General features: G+C 37.4%; 1 protein-coding gene across 1 annotated transcript in view; it reads left to right on the forward strand.

Moving 5' to 3' along the window:
* Window positions 1-5108: 5108 nt before the first annotated feature.
* Window positions 5109-5714, forward strand: part of PHF24 (PHD finger protein 24) — a 19662-nt gene continuing 19056 nt past the window's right edge. Inside the window, exon 1 of the mRNA XM_011381451.2 lies at window positions 5109-5314. The gene's annotated coding sequence lies outside the window, so the exon portion shown is untranslated. The remainder of the gene's footprint in view (window positions 5315-5714) is intronic.

Raw genomic sequence — 5714 nt, forward strand, 5'->3', positions numbered from 1 at the left:
CTGTATTGCACATTTAAAAGTTGCTAGAGAGTAAATCTTAAAAGTTCTCATCACAGGAAAATAAGTCCTGTAACTGTATATGATGATGAATGTTAACTTATTGTGGTGATCATTTCAGAATATATACAAATATTGAATTATTGTATTGTATCCCTGAAACTAACATAATGTTGTATCTCAATTATACTTCAATAAAATTTTTTAAAATTAAGAATCTTAAAATGAGGAGGTTATTCTGGATTATCTGGGTGGGCCTAGTGTATTATAAGGATGCTTATAAGAGAAAAAGGTAGGCAGGCAAGTCAGAGAAAAAGATGTAACAATGGGATTAAAAAGTTAGAATGATGCAATGTAAGATTTGACCAGCCATTGCTGGCTTTGAAGACAGCATAAAGGGGCACAAACCAAAGAATATGGTGGCCTCCAGAAGCTGGAAGAGGCAAGAAATTGATTCTTTCCCAGAACCTCCAGAAGGAATATAGCCCTGCTAACACCTTGATGTTAGCCCCATAAGACTCATTTGGATTTCTGGCCTTTAGAATTATGAGATAAACTTGTGTTGTTTTAAACTACTAAATTTGTAGGAATTTGTTATAGCAGCAATAGGAAACTAATATCACTGAGAAAGAATATACTTAAAAGCTCACTCAAATTGTTGACAGAACTCACTTTCTGTGGCTGTAACACTGAATGAAGGCTCTGGATTCTTGCTAGCAGTTGGCTGGAGGCTATCCTCAGCTCTTACAGGCTCCCTTAAACTGATAAAAAAAACTTCTGCAAAAAAAACCTATAGCTAATACTTAATGTTGAAAATTGAATGCTTTTCCTCTATGATTGTATGTCTGCTCTCACCACTACTATTAAACATTATGCTGGAAATCCTAGCCAATGTAATAAGGAAAGAAGAAATAAAAGGCATAGAAAATAATAAATAAAATCGTTTCTATTCACAGACAATATAATAGTCTACATGAAAAATCTATATTAAAAAAAAAAGCTCCTAAAACTAATTTGTGAGTTTATCAAGGTCACAGGATACAAGAGCAATACAAAAACCAATTGTATGTCTCATGCTAGCAATGAAGTAATCAGAATGAACAATCAGAAATTGAATTACAAAAACTGCACAAAAACATGAAATACTTAGGTATAAATATAACAAAATACATACAGGATCTATATACTGAAAACTAATAAAATGAATCATAGGAAACCTAAATAAATGGAGAAATATACCACATTCATAGATTGCAAGAGTCAATGTTGCAAAGATTACAATTTTCCTCTAATTGATCTAAAGATTTATTGCAATTCTGATTAAAATGCCAACAGAATTTTTTGTACAAATCAACATGTTGATTCTAAAATGTACATGAAAAGGCAAAGGAACTAGAATATCCAAACCATTCTGAAAAGAATAAAGTTAAAGGACTCACACTACCTGATTCTGAGACTTACTATAAAGCCACACTAATAAAGATGACAATGTGGTATGATGAAAAGATAGAGACATAGATCAATGGGGCAGAAAAGAGTCCAGAAATTGACCTATACAAAAGTGGCTAATTGATTTTTTTCGTGTATTGTTGACATACAATTTTGTACTAATTTCAGATGGACAACATAGTGATTAAACATTTATACACCTTATGAAGTGATCACCACAATAAGTCTAGTAACTATCTGTCATTATACAAAGTTATTACAATATTACTGACTATACTCCCTATGCTGTATATTACATCCTCATGAGTTAAAAAATGGTCAATTGACTTTTGACAAAGAGGCAAAGGCAATTCAATAAAAAAAGTCTTTCTGACAAAGGGTGCCACAACAATGGACATCCATATATAAAATCATAAATCTTAATCCATACCTCATACCTTATGCAAAAATTAATTTGAAATATATCATAAACCTAAGTGTAAACAATAAACTATAAAACTTTTCCTATAAAACATAGGACAAAATCTTTTGTGACCTTGGATTAGGCAAAAGGGTCTTAGATATGACACCAAGAGCATAACCCATAAAAGATAAAATCAATAAATTGGATTTGATGAAATTAAAAGCTCTACTCTGTAAAAGACACTGTCAAGAGAAGGAAAAGACAAATTACTGATTGGGAGATAATTTCTGTAAATCACATAATGAATGTGATTTATTTCCAGAATGTACAGAGAACTCTCAAAACTCAAAGATAGTAAGACAAACACCTAATTTTTAAAATGGGCAAAAGATGTGGACAGACACTTCACCAAAAATGTTATGTGGATGGCAAATAACAGAGGAAAAAAAAAGTCCAACATTAGTCACTACAATAATCCAATGAAAATCAATGAGATACTAATATATACTTATTATAATGGCTAAAAACAAAACAAAAAACACCTGACGATCCCAAGTACTGAAGAGGATATGGTGCAACTGCAACACTCGTACATTGCTGAAGGAAATGCAAAATGATACATCCATTTTGGAAAACACTTTGTAAGCTCTTTATAAAGTCAATCAAATCATACACCAAGGTATTCACCCAAGTGAAATGAAAACCTGTATGTAAATGTCTCTGACTTTTTCATAATCACCAAAAACTGCAAACAGCCCTAATGTCTTTCAACTGGCTGACGAAGCATAAGAAAAAGTAATGAAAGGAAAAGAAGAACGAAGATTCAGGAAGAGCAAGGACCCACACAGCTTTGGCGTCAGAGCAGCAGTGGGTGGATAGGATCTTCTCTCCAGGACACTCTCACTAACTCAGGTCTAGCAAATCCCAAGCACTGTGCTGCTTGGTTCTGAGTTTCAAATTTCTGGGAGAGACTATCAGTGCACCAATTTATCTACCTCTGGATCAATTGGTGGCAGCCAGGAGGCAAGTTGCCTAAGTCTAAGAAGGCTACTGGGACATTGTTCCTGTGCACTTGAGCTACTCACAGTAAAGAGGAATTGTGTGCTAAGTAGTTGCCCCAAGAGATGTGTATTGTAAGCAAAAAGGGTGCACTGATTCTCTTCCACTGGAGGTGACTATCAGGATATGCAGAGGGCAAAATAGGGTTCAGTGGCATTCTGATTACTTCTCCTCCCCCCACCCACCACTTCTCTTTAATATCCCAACAGGTTTTTGTCTAAGGCTTAAAGAAAAATTACCTTTATTCTCATGTTTATATTTTAAAACTTTTGTTTAAACTACTGACACTAGATCATATGCCCTCTCATTCAGTTCTTCATCTGAAAGACAATACTGCTAAATGCTTAGGGTGGTCTTTAACAAGCTACTACCCTGCTCAAGAACTTGTAGGGGCTCCCTATTACCTACCATATTAAAACTTCTACATATTTAGAGCTCTTTATCAAATAGCTCCTCTCTGCCTTTCCCAATTCCTTATTAAACATTTGTTGAATATACAATAACCTCTACTTTCTAGACACTAACATGGATATGGTGACCATATTTGTCAATCTTACTGACAAGAATTTATGGGCAAAATGGAATCAAATATTTATATTCAGACCTTCTTAGAATATTTGTTGCATACATTTGCTATAACTAAAAGGTAAAATAAAACAACAACAAACAAACAAAAAACCCACAGTCTATCTTGCAAAGGCAGTTCTGTGTGGTACAGGCTACTCTCCAACAACCTTTGACCCTATCCGGTCAGAATCCTGGCTGCCCCCAGACCTACCTCGTTCACCCCCGCTTTGCTTTTTCTTTTACTATTTCTTTGACCTAGAAAATCTTATCCTAAGCACCATCATTCTATTCTGTGCCTCCGACTTTAGGAGATTAGGTAAACTATCTTCAAAAAGATTGTACTTACTGACTTCTCCATACTCCAAACAATCCTTATAGTAGAGTAAAAAGCTGTCTTTGAACATGAGAACATTGCATGTAATTTTTTTAAATGAATTTGGTAGATTTTATATGGTTTGTAATACTTTAAGATCAACAATAAGTTAAATGATAATTATGCATTTTCCTTAACCCAACCAACTCCCTTCTTGAAGTAATGTCTCTCTCTTCCTTGGAATTTCCATTGCATTGAGCACAGCTCGTTTTCTATTTTGTATTTTGGTTCTCAGTCAATGCTTGTTTCCTCCGAGATTACAGCTCCTTAGGGGAAAGTACTGTATCTTCCTCTTATTTGCACCTCTTCTAGTTCTCAGCACAGTGCCTGGCATACTATATGTGCACAATACATTTTTTTGAATGAAGGAACTAACCAACAGATTTCTATGGTGATATTATTATACCCTTGTCTTCCACATAAGCCTGACAAAAGCCTAAAATAAAACACTTACTGAAAACAGTTTAGAGAACGCTACCTGTGAAATTATTGGTGTGATATAATTCTAAAGAATGTTAGGGGCCCCCTGGCTATATGGAAAGCTATCTGCTCTTCTGTGTTATTTTCACAAGCAAAAAAAAAGAGTAGTAGTTCCTGAGAAATAAGTGCGTACTAATTTTAGAACCTCCTATATTAATGGTTAGCAGCTCTCCTTTCTCAGTGGCAGTATAGTAAAATGGTTAAGAACTTGGGGTCTGAAGTCAGAATACCTGAATTTCAATCTCATCTCCACCACGTATTAGCTATGTGACCTTAGGCGAGTTGTTTAATCTCCCTGTACCTCATTTTCATCACAAGCAAAATGCAGAAACTAACAGTACATATCCTGCAAGGGATGGTGTGAAAATTAATGACATATATGTATAGTGTTTAGAATAGCCCCTGGCACTTTATTTAAAAGTGATATCAATATGTAGTATTATATTTACCTTACATTACCCATAGGTAAATTTCACTATGTTAAGGGCAAAACAAGTTCTTTTTTTTACCCCCTACAGCACCTAACAGTGTGTAAAAAATACTAGATGCTCAAAAAATGATGACGTGATTGTGTTTGAGATATAGAAACTGAATACAAAAAAAAATTAAGGTAAAATTAAGGTAAAATGCTAAAAATGTAAATGCAATTAATTTACATTTAAGCATTATTGGCATATCATTTACATATCATCAGTTATTTCTTTATAATTAGTTGCTAGATGCTTTATGACTTGATCTTTTTCTTGCCCTCTTCAGAGCATGTAGTTAGGTATAGCCCTCAGAATTCCTGGCCTCCAGACAAGCTGGCTGTTCGGATAGTCTGAGGGAAGAGGTTGTTGCAGCAAAAAGTGGGTTACATTACAGTACTGCTTAGCTGCTGGCGATGAAAGCCCAATAATTTAAGAAAACGGCACACAGGAAGAGTTGGGTCAGCCAAGCACTTTGTGACAGTTCATTTGGACAGTCCGCTGTAGGGTAGTGCGAAGGTGAGTGCCCCAATGCCAGGGTCGTGGGCTCTGATGCCTGAGTGGGCAGCTGGGCTTGGTAGGGGAGGTAGAGCCCGGGCCGAGGCCGCTGGATGAATCATTCTCAGCTCCCCAGCCGGGTGCGGGCGGCAGAACGCTTTGTCCTGGCGCGGGCGGGAGCTGCGAGCGGCCTCAGCTCTCGGCGGTGCCCACTCCCTGGACGCTTCTTACGGGAGGACACTGACCTTGCCGCGGGCGGCTGGACTGGCGCAGTCCCGGCTCTGCGGCGCCGGGCGCTGATGGGGAGCGCCCATTGGCACCCGGACCGACGGCTCCCCAGAGCCGGCCGCCGCCCTCCCCTGGTCACTCTGCGTCTCATTCCCGTGCGAGGTCACCAGCTGAGCCTCGAGGGCCGCACCTC

The sequence above is a fragment of the Pteropus vampyrus genome, unplaced genomic scaffold, assembly GCF_000151845.1.
Source record: "Pteropus vampyrus isolate Shadow unplaced genomic scaffold, Pvam_2.0 Scaffold436, whole genome shotgun sequence".
Taxonomy (NCBI): Eukaryota; Metazoa; Chordata; class Mammalia; order Chiroptera; family Pteropodidae; genus Pteropus; species Pteropus vampyrus.